This window comes from Acanthaster planci, linkage group LG13 (genome assembly GCF_054643075.1).
Source record: "Acanthaster planci isolate LZ-2023a linkage group LG13, COTS_SCS, whole genome shotgun sequence".
In the NCBI taxonomy this organism is placed as follows: domain Eukaryota; kingdom Metazoa; phylum Echinodermata; class Asteroidea; order Valvatida; family Acanthasteridae; genus Acanthaster; species Acanthaster planci.
This window is the reverse complement of record NC_141789.1, coordinates 13,972,365-13,994,010: the sequence shown is the minus strand read 5'-3', so window position 1 is coordinate 13,994,010 and position 21,646 is coordinate 13,972,365. Positions and strand designations below refer to the sequence as shown.

The following is a 21,646-nucleotide window of genomic DNA, read 5'->3' as shown; positions in this document are numbered from 1 at the left end:
GTAATTTTTTTTCCAATTCAATTTTAGGTATGTTTTGCCGTTGGTATGAGTCACTGATTAACAAACAACAAACTACTTTCTCAGCGTGTTTGGTTGAGGGGGTGGACAAGTTCATCTAAATTTCAATGTCACCGCGTCAACTGGCAAAATCGTCGTGATCGACATCGCGACGGTGTCTGTCAGCGACTCGGTGATTTATTCACTTCGTCCCAACACACATACCGAGTTGTGGGTACTGTCCTCAACACATCGCCCGATAAGAAACGCGCTCAATTTGTCTGCTTGGCCCGGGACCGTCGTACGCGCTCAACCTACTCGCTTGTCACCACGGGGCACCCACCACAATATTTACCGGGCCTTTCGAGTGAAAAGGGTCTTGTGTCATAAGCTGTCAGTAAATGGCGTGGTGCGGTGCATGTACAAGACCAGTGCAGGTTCTGCGGCGACCCAGTTATCTCCCAGAGTTCACTGTATTGAGCTGTCATCCGCTTCACCCACCAGACGAGCAGATTGCCGCCTTGTTTAATCAACGGTTGAACCCATGACTTTCTAAATACTCAACTTTCGTTGGCAGCCTTGACGTCACGATTTCAGTGCCTTAACAACGGAGTAAAATCGTATGACGACTCACAGTTCAAATTCCAGGGCGCACGGAATATCGAATCCGCAAACATGAGTGCAAAGTTAGTAGCGTGGTTTCGCTTAAAGGAATGAGCATTTAATGCAGCCCGGGAAATCATGGAAGGCGAAGTGGAAACGAGATTGGCATATTACACGAAACCAAACAACGGAAACTGCAATAAAGTGATCCCCGTAAAAGAACGGATCTAGAGTAGGCCTATTATACTCAGTCAACTGATTTCATCATGTAAGCAAAGTAGCCTGTTTTTAACGACTCACTCTACTTCCGAGGCTCTCAAATCTCAGGCTTTGGAGAGATTCAACTCGATTTATCCGTCCGTAGTATTTTTGCTCCCTTTCCTTCTGCCGTGCACGTGACCAACAGGGTAAAGCGCCCTCAATGGTGCGTCCACGATCGAATAGTTCGGTGGAGCCGTATTAGGCGTTGTCAGATTATCCGTAGACTTACAGCTGCTGATTCCTATAGATCACATAGGAGTCTGCGTTGTATATTGTAACAATTTATCAACCAGGAGTAAACAGCCCCCCCAAATGGTCCAAACGGGTAAAAACCGCACTAAACAAAACACCGACGGTGATTATAGCGCAGGCATTTATCAAAGATGATGAATTGTTTTTGTTTTTATCAAAAAGGAATACACGCTGACCTCAAACTATGCGGATAATTACACAATTTTTCTCGCGAGCAATTTACGACTTGAAACAACGAAGGCGAGGCAGGTGGACGTGATGGAGGGGAGGGGGTGAGAATGTTGAGAAATAATTTTAAAAGAAGCCACGCCAAGCACAAAGGTATAGCTAAAAGAAACATGAGGAATGTTTACGATGACGAAGGCAAGACCGTCATGCCATACAAGCATGTTTGCGCTTCAGGGCTCAAGTCTTCGGGATTTGAGTTGGCAGCTCCCATAATACCCAGGGTCAATTGGTTTGCCCCCTCAGATGCGTAAGGCTGATAAACCAACCGATGAAAGCCCTCCAATCTTTTCTCACTAATTTTTATTGAATTTGTGAAGTTTATTCGTCAGTTTTAATTATAAAGGTTATTGCGTTTGTATCCTTTTGATTCGGCTCGAAGCGCCCATCAATCAAAAAAAAAATTGAAGTGAAACAGTCATGGTTGTTGGTACTAGGACTCTACCGATTTCACGGAAAGATTATGTTATTGCAGTTCTGCAATGTTACGTTGCAGTTCCTTAAAGTAGTATCTGCATGGAGCATCGCTTTTAGTCGAAACTTTAAGACGGCCTTCATAGAGCTTTAAAAATTGAGGCAAATAAACCAAGGTAGTGCAACCTGATTGATGATGGCTGCTTACCAGATTTGTCCCAGCTCGAAAGGACCGTCTGGTCATGACATTTGGTAAGCCTGTCACTTCAAATTAACTGACAAAATTCAAGTGAATTTAAAACCAATAGTAAGATCAAAACCTGAATCTTTCAGCAAACTTTCTTTGCCAAAATTCTATTACGAATGAAAACGTATACGAATACCTGCACAGAAAATTTTGTTCGCACACAATTCAGATGGATTCAAAATAATAGGAATTGGCGTTTACTCTATACCGAATTTTACTGATTCATTGTTTGAGAAGAATATCTTAACAATGAAGCTGTCAACAAAGTGAAAAAAAATGAATAAAACCAATTTATACCCAGCAAGAAATGAGACCGAGGGGAACCTCCCCCCACATGTCCAGTCGCTATACACACTCTAGACTATTGTTACCTAACACACCCCCCCTAGATGTGTAAAAAGAACTCCTCAGATTCAACTGAGATAATGACCGACACAAAGCTGGGGGGGGGGTCTCTGTCTCATATCTTGCCTCATATGGTTTGACGACCTACCTTACAATGGCCAGAGTTATTCAAAGGAGACCTCCACTGCGTCTTTGCCAGACGTTCCAAGTCAACCATTCCATACAGCTCGTCGGCTCCTTCGTCTACGATCTGAACAAGGAACGATCAACGGATGGGTATAAATACTAGACGAGAGCAGACCGGCCGATTGCGAGAGTCGGACCACGCACTTGCGAGCTGACGGACACGCCGCGAAAGCTGGGCATCTTCACCTGTCTCGGAAGAAAGAAAAAGGTGGAGGGTAAAAAAAGGAAAAAAAAAAAAAGAATCCCGTGACTTTCAAAAGTCTGCTTGTAAACAGCTGAGGATCAGGGCAGGCAAAGTCTTTAAGCTCATTGATGATCGGAGACTGAGGCCTAACCCTCGTCTGTACAGCCTGGGGCCACGTCAGTCACAACCCCCCAAAACCTAAGGCTTTATTGAGGGGGAAAGAAAGTCAGTGAGATTGAGAGAGAGAAAAAAAAATCATATCCTTCTCAATCTGGATTGGAGACTTTGAATGACACCTCCCTAGCTTGGGCCAGGCCGCACCCTCTTGTTGCACGCGCACGATAAAGCCGACAAGAAGCCTTTCACAGGCTAGATATTATATCGCAAAGTGTACACAGAGTTCAGCGTTGCCAAAGCCGTTGCTGACAGGTCAAAAAGTGAGATGTTGAAGCGAGTCGGAAGTCTATTGACTGACGGGGGGCTCGTTGCCTCCCCCCCCCGGTGAATTCCAGCTTTGACCGCGCTGACAGAAAAGACTTCTCGGAAATATCACGCTGAATTTGTATCTGTACATGCATGAAACGAAAGGCAGATGGGGGATTCTTAAGCGCCTGAAGTGCGTTTAAAATCTCCAAACTGAAGTCGTCGTCCATTTTCATCCCCTTCTGGTAGACCTTTTAGTTGAATCAAGCAAAAGAAAACCTAATTCTGACCAATCGGCATCCCCAGGCGCTGATGCAAGGCCACTTCCGACTGTACGGGTACGGCCAGAATTCACTGGCTGTAGTGGCGAAGGCTTCTCCCATAAGCACGCGCGTTACTCCTCCTAGCCGCAGCCACTTCATCCTGGACACAGCCCAAACATTTAGACTGGTGCCAAGGAGGGTGCAGTCTCCACGCCGCAACCCTTGTGCAGTGGCGTGGCACCAATTTTTCCTCCAAGTGCACTTCGCATTTTGCGACAAAGCTAGCACGGTATGAGGTACGCACTGCATCACAAAAGGGCAAACATAAATCATCGACATCATTTCCACAGGTAAAATATTACGACAACAATCATCAGCCTAAATATGCAAAACACAGTGGGTCCAAGTGCTGTGATTCCCCTTAAAGACAGAGTGTGAAGAATTACCATTGCGACCACACTACGCATCCGGTGCTTTGCTTGGCTTCGAGTGGCGTTTGAGCTGCCAAACAGTGCTAAGTGCGGTGGTTCAAAATCCACTTATTAAATTCTCAACCCTTGCAAGTCGTTGTGAAAGGTCTTGAAGCCCTTCAACGAAGAATAAGTCATCTTGCTAGCAAGAAAAAAGACCTTTATCTGACGCTTTTCACAATGAGAAGGAATCATTGAGCTGAGCTAATGTGTAGGAGGAATCCGCATACCCTTCCTTCGCTTTTAGGAAAACTACCCATAGATTATAAAATCATGGCTGACAATCTAAACCACTTTGATTTCCAACCAAGAATTTCCAGCCGCGTGCCTCAATTTTCCATCACCCCCCCCAAAAAAAATGACACCTTTCAATAATACAGCTAATTCCGCCGCAGGTGGGACTTAAACTCGAGACCCGCAGCACTTTCCACTGACAACGGCCTCGATCAAACTGTCACGCCCCTGTCGTCTCAGATCGACACCTTTCCTATCAAGCCGAACAGTGTACCAGTGTGGCCGTCAAACCGCAGCACTGTACCGTAAAACCAAGCCGCAAAATCCCACCAGATTACTTCTTCATGTGTCTGCCTTTCCTCACGGCCGCTCAGACCCGAAGAAACATTACAGTCAAACCGTTGCCACGAATTTCTTTAAAGACACGCCCCAAATCAGTTAGGCCTATATATGTCTTCTGCCTGAAAGAAACCGTAAACCATTGACGAATCCAAATGGCTAAATAACTTGTGAAAGATTCTCTTGATTCAAGCCCCACCTCAGAGGTTTAGATTTTGTTGCCACGTCAACCCGTTCGGATACACCTGGTGTAATCAACAAGTCACTTCAGCGTAGTTTCATAAATAACTTCTGAGAGATAAAAACAAAAACACATGCAAGAGAGGACACATCGGCTGTACCCCTTTGTGGTTTGGGTCTGGTAAAACCTTCGCCTCCCCCGCCTTTAATTTAAAATGGTCGATTAACCTTTTCCTTTGCATCTTAGCGCAACAAACAACGTGGACTGTTAATAAAAGACGTCACGGCGTGAACGTAGGTATAAGCAGTCGTGCGCAGAACTGTCGCCTTGTTTTTAACACACACCCACGCGGCCACTCATTTTTTCTCCCGTTGCTTTGGTCGTCTCCTTTTCACTCCGTCCATCTTCAGTTGAGTTTACCTGCTGATGCGCCCAATAGACGCAAGAACTTCTGACAAGATTGTCGCTGCGTAATTATAGTAAACATTCAACAGGCCAATCCGTCTATTGCCGGTTGTTTATTTATTCCGTCCACGGTCCCTCCAAAAATATTTCCCACGTATCCATCTGTGCCCTTGACGTGATACTAAAATAAACGCAATATATTTGGAGAATTTTACGTTGTTTGGTGTGCCGGCTATCATGGTCACTGGCTAGGCGGACGAACGGAGCGAAGTTTTACATCTCTGAACAATTTGCACACGGGCCTCGTAAATAACTGAGCGCCGTGTTTAACTTTATTCTGAAGCGAGTTCATATACACGAGCGAATGAATCACACAGCAGTCTTTCGCGCCGTAACTTGTGACGTTCTGATGTTTAACGCGATCATGATCGCATACGGTTGAATCAAAGTGCCAAACAAAAGCTTTAAATAGTACCTTTCAAGGCGTTGATTATTCTGAGAAAAGCGGTATGTTGAGAGAAAAACTGTGAAGAAAACATCGAACCGATGTTAGCACCAACAAATAAAGTTATTATTGCCGGGTTTGAATTTGTTTCTATCGGACTTGCATCTCTTTGTGTTTACAGAAATAGAGCTGCGATGAACCAAGAATAATGCGTAGGATTTTTGCGGGAGTCAGGAACGTTGCTTTGGTTTTAATACTATGGCCAGGTCCCAGAACAAGCCCAAAACGTGATACGGTTGCCAAACGAATTTTCACAATTCAAGAAACTTCTTAAAACATAGAAGTTGCCAAGTAAAGTAAAGTGTTACGAAACAGGTCACGGCGCAGTGGCGTAGCCCCCAGGTGCCCCCCAACTGAAAAAACAAACAAACAAAACAAAACAAAAAAACAACAACGGATGAATGGTTATTGAATAAGGCTAACAAAAACTTGCCCCCAAAAAACCACACCACTGAAAGCTGGTGTCCCCCCATAAGATGCTGGTGCTCCCTTTGTGCCCCTCGGTAAAATCCTCGGTACGCCACTGTTACGGCATAAATATAACTACAGTGCTCAAGACTGATTCTACAGTTTAATGCGGAACAAGGAAAAAACTGAGCGGTATTTTACAATGAGAAACTCTAAGAAATGGGACCAATTTTGCTATCTTGCAAAAAAGTTGCCCGCTGGCTACAACGCATTTTCTTCCCAGTACAACAGGTACGAAACATTTCAAGGCTAAAAGCACACCTATAGCGAAACACAATCATGACGTACTCACCACATGCCGTCAATCGGAAATTCTTAACTTATCAAACCCATGCATCTTCTTAACGTTATCAAACCCATGCATCTTTGACCAATACATTGCCAATTTCAACATAATGACCGAGATTATCGGCAGAATGGACACAATATCGAGGGCAGGGATCTAACCGATAAATCCACAGGAGCAAGAAGGGAAGGACAGAATATTGAAGGAATATACAAAGGTTCCATGGGTACACAGAACTCCACAAACCAAAATTGGGCACCGGTCCTACAGATAGCGCGCCAGTCTTAATCAACGCGAATAAAAATGGGATGGTTTTGGGCGAGCACTTCGAGTATAACAGTCATCTCTTGGGTTGTGGTGTATTTCTTGAGCTTGCTTAAAAAGCGAAACATTAACACAACACCGACAAAGACAAACAAAGCTATGGACTGGTGGCTAGTCTAGCGCTGTCCTTCATCGAGATGATTGAACTCGACGAACCACGTGGCAAATCAATCTGCCCGCCAAAAAAGGGAACCAAATAAGAACACCAGCACTACGGTACTCGACGGAGAAGGAGCGTGCCGGTGACTGGAACAAAAACAAATGAAGGAAAGGTCCAGGGGGACCTCTGGTGACGGATGACAGGTGTGACGAAGGATGGGGGGGGGTTGCAATGACGGACAACAGAGGGCGTGAACGATAACATTTCAGACAGCGTCATTGGTGGACCAGTAGGACAGTGGGCGTGCTGTTTGACGTCACTTTGGCAATGAGACAGAAACTGAGGAAATATTCATTGCTGTATAGAATCCTGAATGGCCACCATGGTTTGGAAACGGCCTGAACTACAATGAGTAGTTTCAGTCAATGCAAAGTTGGGCCTACTACTGGCTGTTTTGAAGTCAGATTAAACGACCTGCACCGATTTATGAAATGGACAAAGTTTTTGAACCGTCGATGTTGTCAAATAAAATTTCGACAGTCCAGCTCAGACTTTTGTCCCCAACACGCACCTGCCTGTTCTCATACTGTGCACTGAGACATGCGCGGTATGCGCTTTGGCCCCGTTTTTCAGGGACTCCAAATTTAACGCAACACTGGTGCCATTCTTCAACACGGTCAAGGTATCACAGCCAACAGATCTTTCAAGAGAGTCATCAAACCTACCGCTTGCACGTGCTTTTCCGGTTGCGAGATCCCTACAACCATTCCAGCAATCCACGATGCGGACTTCAAGAGCCTCACATCAATCTTGAACAAGTGCAGCGAACCCACAATGCGCTGGTGGATGGAGCTAGCATACGCGTGCAGCTAGTTGGTAGCCCATACCTACCAAGGCCTCATGTCATTCGCGACTACTTTGCTTGCAGTGGTCGCCAGTCCTGCGAACCAAAAACGCTGCTGGTTGAAAATTCCCTCACAGTCCAAAAATCATAACAGCTTGTGCTCTGCCCGCGCACATTTTTTTGCTCAGAGATACGGAGCATGATGAAGTATTTCCCCCCTCAATATCGGTATAATCGTATATCGTTACCGGGCTATCGGAATAGTTCAAGTCCATTGAGTTCATGTCACACCCTTTGGTATTCCGGTCATCTTATCAACAATAAGGGGACAGCTATGCGTGAAGTATGACGGCTCTGTCCCTGAACATTTCGTCTCATAAGTAACGGGTTCATGTTTTAAGGATTATTAGGTATCGAAATATTTTTATAAAAATGTCAACTTGATTTTGTTAAAGAAGACTTGGTGGAGGCTTCTGCGTTTTCAAAGCTGCTGTGAAAGAAAAAACTGAACAAATATCTGACGATGCACCTCGTGTTAAAAAGGTTTGCTTCTGTTGCCATCAGTGATAGATGCAAATATCGGTGATATGACTGACAGCATGTGTCTAATGAATATTCAAAAGCACTTTAACAACACATGATTTCTCTATTCAGTCTTATTAGCTTGGCGAACACCTATTTCGAAAATGTCTATTCGAAAATGAAATCTCGCGATTTAGAGTCAATTCAACATTTGACTGACCGCACTCATGTCAGTGTCAGATTCAACACTTCAGTTTTTCACGAGGAGCAAAGCGTCAAAATGCAATAACTACCAAAGTAAAAGAAATAGAATACAGTGAAATAAAATTGGCAGGAGTTATTTGATTAGATATTGACTTAATTAGTCTGACTGGGAAGCATCGTATAATGGATCGTCACACACAAAAAACTCTAACTATATTTAGTTTGTGGATTAGTGTAGTCTTAGAGGGAAACGCCGAACCACGTGCTCCATCGTACAGCGATTAAGGATTGAGGAAAGAAATCCAAATGGTGGATTCTTTGGTGGTTCCCTGACGAGCCACTCCTCAGAAAACACTGGATTTAAATAATCATTTCCCGGAAAAGAAGTAGGCGGCTCTCCTTTAAGCTAACTCTCTTGAGATCCCCAAAAAAACTTCCAATCAGCATCTAAGCATATTCCAGTAAGGAACACCTGGTCAAGTATAAGCCAGATAGTTGTATATCTGACAACTCATCACATATTCCCCGGGTGAAAAAAAAGAAAACCAGAGGAAGGAAAGGAGAGATTTTTTGAAAGGTGGGAGACAAAAGTGTAACAAAGTGTTACCGAAGTCTTAAACTTAAAGACTTTATGAACCGTTGCTACTGAAGGACTTTGCAAAGGAAAAAAAAGGGCAATATCTTTGCCCAAAATGAAAACAAAAGGCTGCTAAACTGTCTAAAATCGGTTCAGTAAGGAGCGAGGGTTCCGGGTAGACGCTACTACAAATTAAAATTGGGATTCAGCCGAAGCGAATTCAGCTTCATCAGATTCATTGTTGAGGTACGCTTCTAAATTTGTGGCATTTTATCACCCAAAGAACGTCTATTGAAAAAAATGAGCAATACTTACCCTTGTGGAGAAGTACCGGTATTGGTGTCCTTTGAAACTACATCCAAAATGACAATCGTGGCACTCAAAAGGGCGAGAAATCATCCGAAAGACACAGCCGGCGTTAAGTCCAAGCTTTTCCAAGATTTAAAGGAAGTGAGTGGCCAAAAATCACGATCTACCCCCAGAAGTCATAATGGACTGGAAGCGGAAAAGGCCGGGCCTTTATAACCGGGCCAGCCTGACAGTAACCGCGGGACACGGCACACGCCTCGATGTAGTCTACCCTCGGTTGTCACTCACACGTCAGAGAGCCGTCAAAACACCTGAGCGATGAGCTGGAGGCACACGCAACATCATCGTCGTCATCCTGGAGGTGTTGAACATTCTCCAGGTTTACCGGCTGATCCGTAAACAGTAGTTACATCCGGCTTGGAAGTGATTTAACCATTGAACTCTACACGCTCTGAGGCTGCGTGCCTTGGTTCTATGCAAGGAGTTTGATTGGTGGTCCGGTGATGGTGTAGTGGGCAACCACTGCTCAGTGTGTGTGTAATACCAGTTCACGTCACTTAACACGTCATGCTCCTCTCCTCAGTTCCTGAGCCGGAGCCATGGGTACATCAGCGAGCTGAGGTAGAAAGTGACACGTGATTGCCAGCCTGATTGGCATGTGACGGGGTGGGTCCCGTGGGTGGCATACATGCGGGGCGTCTTGCGACGCTGTCAATAAGAAACTTGCTGAGCCAGGAGACAGACGTCATCGGGTGGGGGGGGTTGCAAAATGTTCTTGAAGCTCGCAGACGCAAGCTTGCACAATTTACCTTTATCAAGGGCCTTACACTGCGATCACAAGCTTAGATTCCTCCACACTTGAACCACTCCAGCGGCCGAACGTGAAGGAGCAATCTTAAGAGCGCAAGTCGGAGGGCCACAATAATGCTTCAGAAAAATCTACACGGAAGCATTCCTGTTTTTGGACGGCGACCGCCTCCTGGTGGTTGATATGACAGCGGCCCAACCCGTGTTTTTCAAGCCCTAAGTACTCGATCAACGGGAGTCCCACGGCAACGTGTCACTTCATCCCCCTGGCACGGAGCCACACTCGGTCAGCCAAGGCTGGCCAAACAGGGTTCTGACGGAACTAATGCACGTCCGATGGCGGAGTTTAATCTCTCATTAATTCAAAAACACGTCTGACGATGATGAATGTGACAATGTGAATGAATCCCACAATTGAGTCGTGCGGGAAGTTTTTTCTCTAAGTTTTACAGTATACTGAGCTTTTTGGTTTTGATGGGCATTATAAAAACGTGAAAAAAATGCTAAGGGCTTATACTTATTTACATGGTGAAAGATTCTTTTAAAAACTTTTAACCCCAGGGTGAATGTGGTGACTTTTGACACTTTATTCTGTTAGCCTGGGTGATTAAGTGAGATTTCGCAGTTGATATAATTTATAAGTTGCAGCTGCATGCTTACGGTAGTGAAGGCCTGCTATAGTTATCTTACGTCGCTGGAAATTGAAAAAAAAAACATGTCAAAGCCGTAAATGTTAAGCTTCAGAGTTCAGCACATCAGGTTTCACACCATTTTTCTAAGCCTTAAAGTCAACATTTTAACATACGATTTACACGCATGTTTCAGGGAAAAGATTTCAAAGGCTCGCATATTAATTTCGCAGAGCAATGTACATTTAAAAAAAAAACTGTTTGGGAACTGAATTTGGGGCAACGACGTGCACTGAAAATGTACCCATTTTTACGCTGTCTGGTCTCGCACTGCGCATTGTTTACCAGTAAACAGCATGAAGCTCGACAGCGACAGTTTTCCCCTCCCGTTTAACAAACTCCATCAAGCGATCGTCATTATCCCTCCAAATGTCAAAAGGAATTAGTGAGCCGACATGGGTGGAGACTGGAGGAAGGTGGGGGTAATTAACGAAGGAGGAAACGAGGCTATGAAGATGGCGTACGCTTGACGCTAATGGCTTAAGGCTGTCAATCATAATCCCGTGTGGCCCTCGATCGTTAATTCAACGAGCAGAGGTCTTGTAGACCCTTCATCGACATAAACGCTCAAACACTTCGAAAAAAAATAATAATCAAGCGCACCGCGTATCGTCTCTTTTTCGTTCTCCGTAAGACATGCTTATCTAAACGCCTGCAAACCAATTCTAAATATACATAACTATTTTTTGACTTTTTCATAGGATCGAAGTATCAGGGCAGCCAAGCTCTCACAATTCATGTTTTAGGTCAGTTCAACCGGCAAGACCAATTACAGAGTGGAGACAGACCACTGCTTTCAACACTCGCGGCTGACCCGTTCATCGTCACTTCGGCATCTGTGACATTTTGAAAGTGACCAATTGGTAGGTCGAACAATGGACAGATTGGCCGATGTCCCAACAAGTTCCTTTCCCTTCACACCGATTGATAAATGAGATAAGCATTCCGTATCAGGTTGATTAATCAACATTAATGCCTGAACTCAAGCAACAAGAATTTCGAGGGAAAAAATAGAATCAATTAAGGATTAATATGTAAAAAAGAACATTATGGAGTCGATTAGTAGGAAAGTGAAATTCAACTTCGAGGAATCGATAGACAAAATTTCTGGGTCTTCCGAGGGAGCAAAGGGGATGTCTTAAACTAAGATTTTTTTATCATCAACAATCAAAGAAAAAACTGCCATGATATATAGAGCGAGCGTCTCCCACAGGTACGGCAAAGGTTTTTCTATAGTGTTTGATTTGAGATTTGTATGATGTTATAAAAACAGTGGTGAGCTGGATAAGAAAATCTCCCTGTGCGGTGCAACCGCATGTTTTTACAGGGTTAACCTAGACTAGCTGGGATGAGTACGGGTCCACAAACTCACGGGGCCTCCTGAAAGATGGGGTAGCCCCATGGGTAGTTTACGCAGCGAATCCGACGACAGGTGAGCTCCGCACACAGAGAAGAAAAAAATCAAAGTCCAAACTACGAATTTGTTTGATCGGGTAATCTCTGGAAAACCATTAGTTATTGATTCTGTAAAGCATCTTGTTTTGTAAATGGGAATTGAGATTTTGGAGTGATGCAAAGGTGTCTGTGATATGGGTTGACAGTAATGGGATTAGAGAGGGCCTAAAAGGGGTTGGCATCAACAATGGGAACGAGAAGGAGTGCAGGGGGGTGCAGTCCTTCCGTTTTGGAATCAATTTTCTGTTCCTCTGAGTCAATACCGAGAAACATCTTATACTCTGCTCAAACCGAATTCAGAAATGGACAAAATTCGAAGCCCAAATCGAAAGATGAGGGAGAGTGATTACAGTGAGTCGATCACTGGACAAGCTGTCAATGTTTACAATAAATCATCCTCACCAACAGTACTGTCATGTTCACTCGTGTCAAGTGAGAGTGAAACCTGCTTGGCCCAGGAATGAGATGGTATGGAATATCATTCCCACGCAACCAAAGCGCCACGGTGTGTAACAACGGCTAAAAGGCCCGAGGGAAGTGCGATCCAATGAAAACCTGAAAAAGTTATACAGAACATTAGTGTGAGAGCAAATTCAACATAAAGAGTCAAAGCCGCACACAAGCTTGTTCATTACGAGTGCCTATACGCACCAATTTTCCCTGCATAAGCCACGCTTGCAGACATCAATCAAAAAACCATCAGCGAAGAACGGCTCAAGGAAAATCTCATGTAAGATGGTTTGGCCTCGCAGGACCAATTATAAACGTGTTATAGTAAGGCCCACGAAGAAAACACCACCTCCGGGGATGACTGTGGTGTGGCTGTGATGTGGGGAACCCAAGGGTAGCCTACCATCCGCAACCACAAACACGGTAGAGGGTCCACCAACGTAGCGCTGCGGAGGAGACCGATTTCGGGGGAAAAGTGGCAGAACCCTGACGCAGAATTAAGGGTTACGCACGGTCACCGAGATACATAGTGGGAAACAAAATACAATACACGTGAACAATCAGCATGCGACACGTTCATAGTCGTGGGTGACAAGGCAGAGAAATGTAACCAGAGACTCATTACAAAATACGTCACAATTATTTTTAGCAGGAATTATGCCCAAAGTTATTCACAGATTTATCACGAAGATGCAGCGTAACATTGAGAAAAGGGTAATTTGATGACCACTAACCGACATCAGCGAAATCAGACTGTGTGAAATACGCCTTATGAAAACGGTTTACTTTACGATAACCGTAAATCCTAACTTAAAAAAAATAGAAAATATTGGCACGCCTCTGCGAACTCGAGATTTCTCAACCAAGCATTTCAATTCGTAAGTGATCTATATTTAGTCGCACTTTAAAACCTCGGCTACGGCACAACGTTTCGAGCACGTTGGTTTTCTTTGTAAGTAATCATGCGGTACAGTACATCAGGTTTGCGTTGCGTTGTCCACACTCTTTCAATATCAGTAATTCAGTATGTGTCCATGAGCACGACTGGGAAGAATCACGTTGACAGAGACATGACAGTAATCATTATATTTACAATATTAATCGAAAAGTACAACCCAGGGAAACGTGAAGGAGGTAAGGCCTTCTAATGCGACGGGATGACAAGTAGTAGGATGTCGGCCGTCGAGGGTCGCAGCCTCACTTAACCTGTTTTTTTCCCCTTTTCTCAGTGTGAAGTACCCCGGACTCAATTGATCGCACCCACTAGTGGAACCAGGGCGAGGTTATTTTGGATCCTGTTTACCTCCCCCCAAAATTGTACCCCCTGGCAAAAAAGAAAATTTTCTCTGTAAATACCGGTACTTGTCAAAGGACATCAGATTCAGGGGCTCGTTAAAATCATTCCTGGTGTTGCCACTGCTTTTTAGTCACAGTTTTGATAAATGAGGTCCTAAGTGAACCACATTCATAACTCTGCCCGACTTCTGAAAAGGCAAATTAGTCATAGGCTCCGGTCGAGGAAATCGGGGCCACATTTAGGCTCGGTCTCTGCATTTTTGTTAAAAGTTCATACTAAATCTTCAGTGTGTGGCTTTGGCTCAAATTATTCCATGGGCAGGTTCAAAGTTCCTTTTAGCCTGGAACCGGTAGCTAAGGCAAGCTTCACTTTTATCAATTGGGAACTGAACTATCACAGTGTACAGATTACAGAGAGTTAGTTTTCAAGCTGATGTCCGAGTCCCTACAACACATTGGTTAAAATATCTAGTTGGTAACTATGAATCCAAAGTCTTACCAAAACAGTTTGAGAGTACGGTGAAGATTTAAATAACGAAGTTTACTCAAGAAGATAGACTTCCGAGGAGTATTCGACTCTATATTTAAGACGAAATAATAACATATCTTGATCGTGAACATCAACAAACAGGCCTACTTAGCAAATTCTTTTTTGAAAATAAAATTACTTATAGTATATTCTTTTTATAACTTGGCACATTCTTTTATAACTTGACACTGTGAGCCAGTCATTTCAATTGGTTTACCGTTCTTACAAGCAATCTTTGTTGTGGCACAAAATAGGCCCCAAGAGCGACACCAATATCCTGTAGACCACAGAAATAACACAAACTTTAAGCACAATCTTGACGAGCGAGAAGCAGTGGACGAAAATCCGCAACATTATCTCGTAAGGGTAAGATCAGGGGAAACTCTCCAACAACACTGGTCGAGTTACACTCGGCAAGCCGCTACCGTCGGATTGAGTTGCACGCGGCCGGGAGACTCTCAGCGGTAGCTGATGGAAAGAGACAGAAATGGGACACAGGCGCCCATCAAAAATATTTCTATCCAGTGTGGGTTCTTGAGTGCGTACGTGTGTCCCCTTCCGTCTTGCATCTGGCCCGAGCCGCTCGGCGGAGTGAGGGGCGGCATCGAGGCAGACATAAGCGGGCCGAGGAATTGGGCTAACCCGGCAGGGGTCTCGGAACGGTACCGGGTTAGCAACTCGGCAGGAAGGTGGACTACGATTTCAAGACAAACAGACCAGCGAAACCCAAATCCTGCCCCTTGTGCGGATGCTGTTAGAACGAGTTACGCGTGCTGATCCTGGAAAACACGGCAGCCTGAGAGCATAGCCGACCACAGCACAAAAGCTAACAAATTCAGCGGACAACATTTTTTTGGTTAGCCCTCGCTGCGATGGCACCGCACTCGTGGACAGGTGGTACGCGCGCGTTATATCTCTCATCGGCCAATGGGTGCCGTGAATTGCCTTAATGGACGCGCGCGTCATGATTTAAGTGCATGTGTGAGTGCAATGGATGCCACAGCGGTAATGTCTCCTCACGACAGACCTCTTCTGTGTCGCTAAATAAGCAAAGATTTTGCCAACTGTTAACCAAACTGGCCATTAGTTCAAAACAGAAAAATAATTAACAAGATGATAAAATGTCTGACGCAAATATTACATCCCTAAACTATAAACACTTCTACTAAATAGGTCTATCAAATGAAATGCCACCCAATACGGGCGATTCACAAAAGTAAAGTGCGCCTCCAAGAGTTTGTAACACGTTGGCCAATCTTAACGTGCAAATATGTCGACCCTTTTCAAACGCGCATTGCGTCGACAGATTTCGCGCGTCGTGGTTAGCCCAGGCGTTGCAAACTCTTGGAGGTGCACTTTTATGAATCACCCGTATTTAGCAACAATTCGTAATACAGTAGGTTCTGAGACAACACTTGATGCTAACCAAGGGAGAACAATTGGCGAACTTCTGCGCGCCCATACCAAATGTCAGTGTTGGACAAAGTGTCAGAACCAGCTATCAAAATCTGATTGTGGATGCGACAATCCTTGTTGTGGATTGATGCAAGTAAAGCAACAATGCCCACAAAGTATGAGCCACATTTTGGATGAACAAAATATTGCTCTCCCCCTACCCGTCTTAAAAAATACTCCCATTGTAAATGCGAAATGAGCATATAATGGCTATTAAGTATTTTCAGTGAAAATAAAAATCATTAAACCACAAAATAAACCACTTCCCATGTGCGTCAGACAATGAGCCGTCTTCGACCTGCAATCGCTTTAGTTGCAGTAAACAAAAACCGAGTCCGTCGATTAGCTAATCTTGAAAAGTAATATGACAGAAACTTAGCTATACACAACTTTAAACTACCAAAAATAAAATACCAGGCACTACCAACAACCCCCCCCAACAAAACAAAACAAAACAAAACAAAACAAAAAAAATCTCGGTCAAGAATTGATCTTGGTCAACTTTTGGGGGAATCGCCACCAACTGAGAGGAAACGGTGGATGAAATGCAAGAAATAGGCCGCATTAGTTGCAGGGCGACCCATGTAATCTGGGCCCGCATTACATCATGTTGATGCCGGCATGCCGAGACCTAGATCCGACACCTGACTCACGCTGGTGGTGTCCTCGTTTCCCGTCAATTTTAATCACATTGGCCCCATCGCCTGACCCTCGTAAATCGTAGCACATGATCGTTGCTTCTTTTTCTGGATTCGTGTTGTGATATCGCTCGAAAGAGGAACAGCCAAAATTGGGCCAGCGAGAATAAACACATTACCCCATCAATGCATGAGGGAAAAGAAACGGAAGGAAAAACTGGGGCAAATTTTTGGCGGGACTCTTGAGTTTACAAAACAGGTCGAAAGTTTTGAGACGCGTCATTCAAGTTTACAAAACAAGTCGGAAAGCGCAGTCCTGCGATGCTGTAAGTTCGTTTTAGTATCTGTTTTATGAAAACAACGTGAAAAATTGGCAATAAGTACAATGCCATTGATTCTAGAGTTAAATTTCCCCAGGGAAGAAATGATTTCCTGTTCCCTCCAAACAAAACCCCAATTAATCACTAAATTATCTTCAGTCTTAGTGCTTTGAGGACAGGGTGAAATTTGCCCCGCCCGCCCATTTACTCTGACGACCGCGCAACGCATTCTTTTCCCATCACCTGACTCTAATTGGCCTCATTCACAAGTCAGCCATATTGATTTGAAAGCCTAGGTTGACATTCGTTTTGCTTTGGAAACTCCGAGAACAAAAATGAAACCGATGAAACAAGAGCTCACTATAGATTAATTTCGTTTACGAGTAAATGATTAAACTAGTGAAGAGTTGTGATTTATTATATCTAAATGTTATAAGCAAGATTGAAAAAGGAGGCATCGAACCCCAAATAGTGTGGCACCATTCAAGTGTTAAAAGCGCCTCCTCGACAGCGGCCCCTCGTGTGGAGCCAAACTTGGACAGAATAAACAAAAAGAAAGAGAGAGAGAGAGAGAGAGAGAGAGAGAGAGAGAGAGAGAGAGAGAGAGAGAGAGAGAGAGAGAGAGAGAGAGAGAGAGAGAGAGAGAGAGAGAGAGAGAGAGAGAGAGAGAGAGAGAGAGAGAGAGAGCAATTCAGCATAAATACATCGAGCCATCAAGATAGCAAACCTGATAAGCAGTGAAAAAACCCGACAAACTAAGAGTTGGTGTGAACCCATTGAATTTGGGTGGTTACTGGTTGTGAGACTGTTTTATTCGTGCCTTGTGGCGTTCTTCGGTAAGCCGTGTCTTTCATCGGAAATCCACTAATCGCCAGATTGAAGCTAACGGGAGAGAAAAAGCATCGCTAAAAAGTTGTATAACTGAGAAAAGATAGATGTTTTGGTAAACTTTTGATGCACCCGGCTTGAGGAATCGGGGAGAACACACCTGGTCCGATTAATTCTCCCATTGGTCGGTTTTTTTGTGTCTGACCTATTTATGTTCACGCACGTACTGCCTTTGTACCGTACATTCCGACAGTCAAACCACCAGAAGAAAGAAAAGACGCAGCGAGTTCCAATCGCATTTTCACATTTGCCTGCGACTTACCGTTTGCCGCTGGCGACTTGCCTGCTGACTTTCACAATTACAGGATGGCGGCGACAAAATAAAAGTACCTGTAGTCAACTTCTTCTTTGCATTCAGACTTCAGCGGGCTCAGTGTGCCTTCCGACCCGGCTGAATTGACCGTTGAATCAGGCACCGATAGCTGTCACGCGAGCACAATATTTGCTAAGGTACATAAACTGGATGGGCCAACGCCCGTCGCTCAGCTTCAAAGACGCAGGAGAAGAATGAATTGAACATTGGAGGGTGTTACATCAAATGAAAATGGAGGTTGCAATTTATTTTTAGATGGGGGAGGCATTGCAGGTAGATGCAATAAACGGCAATAGTTTTCTGGTTTGAAACTCAACTACATCTATGAAAAATGTCATGTTTACTGAAGTTACAATCGGTTGCCTGTAGGGGGGGCAACTTGTCCCCCGGAATTTTTTTTTTAATCAGATAGGCCCATTAATAAAAACATTTTATATATCAAATATTAGCACCAAAACTCTAAGAAAACTACATCGCGAAATAAAAGCAAGGATGTCGGGACCGCGAGTAAGGCTTTAATTTAAATAATTTTGCTCCCCCAACATCATGTTGAATAAGCCCGAAGCTGCATTCGCTTTGGAACCCCCCCTCCCCGACATCGAAAGCTGGATACGCCACTGGTTACAATAATGATTTCAATTGTGGATCGAGTCGAATTGTTTGTAATCGAAGCTCGACTGCTCTCAAGTACTGTAACGCCCCTTCTTCCATCTCGTATTTTTTTCGGCGTTATCCGAGCTCCTTGGAACGAGATTCGAGATGCCGCTTAGGAAGAAACACTGCAGTAGACCTGCTCGAGTTTTAAGCCTTCGCAACCTGCCATTTGGGGACAAACAGAACTTCCTTTCATTCACAAGCCGGCCACTCACCCGTCCATATTCTCGGTATTCATGGTGTGTTGGCGCTTATTGTGCGCGTCCGACAAACCGTGAAAGGGCGAAACATTGTTTTCCCACGACGCGAACAAATCTCCCTTAGAAAAACGCCAAGAAGTCAAACACGGGCATGTCGAGGGGTTACACGTCGAGTCAGCCCTGCGTGTGTACGTGTGTACGTGTGTAAAGCACACTCATATATTTTATGTCACACGAGCGAATCAACTTAATGTCTGGTCGAGTGTTGTTGACAGCAAAGAGCTTTCAACTTTACAGCCAAACGGGCAACCCTTTTCTCACTTTCTGTAACATCGCATGGCATAAATGCCAGCTCCCAATATCTGACTCCAAAGGTTTGATTACATCATTGTTGTTCCGTTTAAGTTCGTTACTAAGGAAACAGGTGAGAGAAGCATGGATTAAAGACACTCTCATAAAAGTATAGGCCCATGAGTTCTACATGTATGTAGAACCACTACATAAGACGGCCCTGTGAAACTGGAAAACAATTTTATTGCACCCATGACAGAAATTTTAGTATTCTGAAACCGACCAAAAAGACAGATAATCCATTATTTACCTGTGCTGATAATTGCTCCTGCCATATCAAGGGCCTCATCTTTCGGGTATTTGTTCGGAACTTGTATATAAAAGTAGTTTGATCATGAAGTGTTTGAAGCCAAGCCACATCTTGGTAGAGTTGAACTCTAAACCCTTAAAAATGCATCCGGTACATCCTGTCCCTCTGCTTTGTGGAAAACAGTCCCCGGATGGTTATATCGGTCAAGTCCTCGCAAGTGTGGCACAGTAATTCACACGCAGTATGAAACCACACACCAGTGTGTTCATTTGCACGGTAATGGCCTTTCTACCTCTCTTGGTATTTCTTATCCTGCTTGTCAAAGTATTTGCCTCAAGAGCAAAGGGCCTTCCCCTGACTAGATCTTCGACAATCCTCCCCAATTTTTTTTTTTGGAGGGGGGGAAAATGCAAAATTGCATTAAAGAGATTTAAGACAATGTGATAGTCATGATACTTACCATTGAAACTATTCATCGTACGTCCATCTTTTTTTTAGTTTCCAAAGAAACACGAAGGGTCCCTTCAGAATTCCTTCACACCGAGCTCAGAGTTGAAGGCAGACCACACGTTGTCAGGCATCAAAAGATTCTGGCCACGGACGAGTCCAATCCGTCGTTACAAGTCGTTACAGTCAAAATGCCGTCCAAATTGTCGCATTGTTCATAACTGGGTAACCTTGATGGGGATGACCAACTCATGCAAAACCGTCAAGTTTATGACACTTCAAACTGCAGCGATATTTACGGAGGGTGTCACCAAACTATCCAATTGTCTTTCATATGATGGTCACTTCGCAACCACATTTGGCTGTGTCGCGAGCGAAGGCCGCGCCATGTGTTGTATACGTGTCGCTGGCCTTTTCACAAAATTCGGTGCGCCGATAGAAGTGGTATACGTCAAAGGACCCTCCCTGAATTAAAATGCCGGCGCTCCTAGCCAAACAGGCACTGCACGGCTTCCAGACACCTGTGCGATGCGCGAGCATAAACACACCGGCCGATGTACGTGTCCGGAATCACAAGGAGGCACCTGATGCCGTTGTCTTAGGCCCAGCTGGCCAACAAGATCACCTGCAGCATCGCATGGTCCTCCGTCGCTCATGTCCCTTGGCTGTCTTGAAACCTTGTGGCACCTGCAGCATCGCATGGTCCTCCGTCGCTCATGTCCCTTGGCTGTCTTGAAACCTTGTGGTAGCATGTCTGTGGACAGTGCTTCGCCTGCATGGTGATCTGTTCGTATTCCGTTTCCAAAATGCACTTCGTGGAAATGCTTTCTTCTCAATGGCGAATCCGATCTTCTTGTAGCGGTACCATGGCACACGGACGAGAAATTCAATCGAAGGAAAGAACAAATTCAAATGAACCCCGATCGCGAGCATGTAAGCCTAATACATCGACGAAAAGTAAAGTTCATGTACCCGCAGTGCCCGCATATGTACACACACACTCACACTCGTATTGTCAAGTAACGTTATACGGTTGTCTCAGGCCGAAGTGTATTCAAACACAGGCTTTGGTCCGAGCGCCAACAGATACACTAGCTACACGTTCTCTCTCTCTTTTTTTGCTGGTGGCTTTTGTACCATTTTGAGTCCAAGTCAAAAACCACACACTTTTTTTTTCAACACAGAACAAAAAACCTCACAACTGGTAAACTTCTCGTGGTTTTAGTCAACACAATGCCGTACTCTTTGACAGTACACAAAAGCAACAACAAAATCTGTCCAGACCACCGAAGCGATTGATGGTGATAAGTAGACCTATGCTGAGTGAAAAAAAGTAAAGATGGATACACCAGACGTTAAAATTCAGTTCGTTTAAAATAAGTGTAATAACTGTTCCTACTCGTCAGTTACATTTATTTTTTTTTAGACTGTCAAGCGTTCGTTTCGTTCTCATCCAATAAATGTTGCAATTACTCCGCCGTTATCGAGTCCGCCCCACCGTCAAGCAGTTAAAGGCCCACAGCCAACACTGACATTGACTGAACTCTTCGCTTTAATAAGACGCAGGGTCTACAGTAAAAAAAAAAAAGTCTGAAGCCATTGTGCAGGTTTATGAACTCCTCGCACTGATTCGGAAACTTGAAATGTATTATTACCATATAGCTGTTTCACTTCACGGTCGACTGACCGCAAAGTACGCTTGGAATAATCGAGCGCCGTATGCTGGCGGCCGTGGT

The 21,646-nt window shown here is 44.4% G+C and overlaps 1 protein-coding gene across 1 annotated transcript in view; it reads right to left on the bottom strand.

Annotated features, from left to right (window-relative positions):
- LOC110973773 (uncharacterized) overlaps positions 1-21,609 on the bottom strand; it is a 54,857-nt gene extending 33,248 nt beyond the window's left edge. The window contains exons 1-3 of the mRNA XM_087144946.1: positions 20,650-21,609; positions 19,924-20,587; positions 2,493-2,716 (exon numbers count right to left, since the gene is read on the bottom strand). The gene's annotated coding sequence lies outside the window, so the exon portion shown is untranslated. The remainder of the gene's footprint in view (positions 1-2,492; positions 2,717-19,923; positions 20,588-20,649) is intronic.
- Positions 21,610-21,646: the final 37 nt, after the last annotated feature.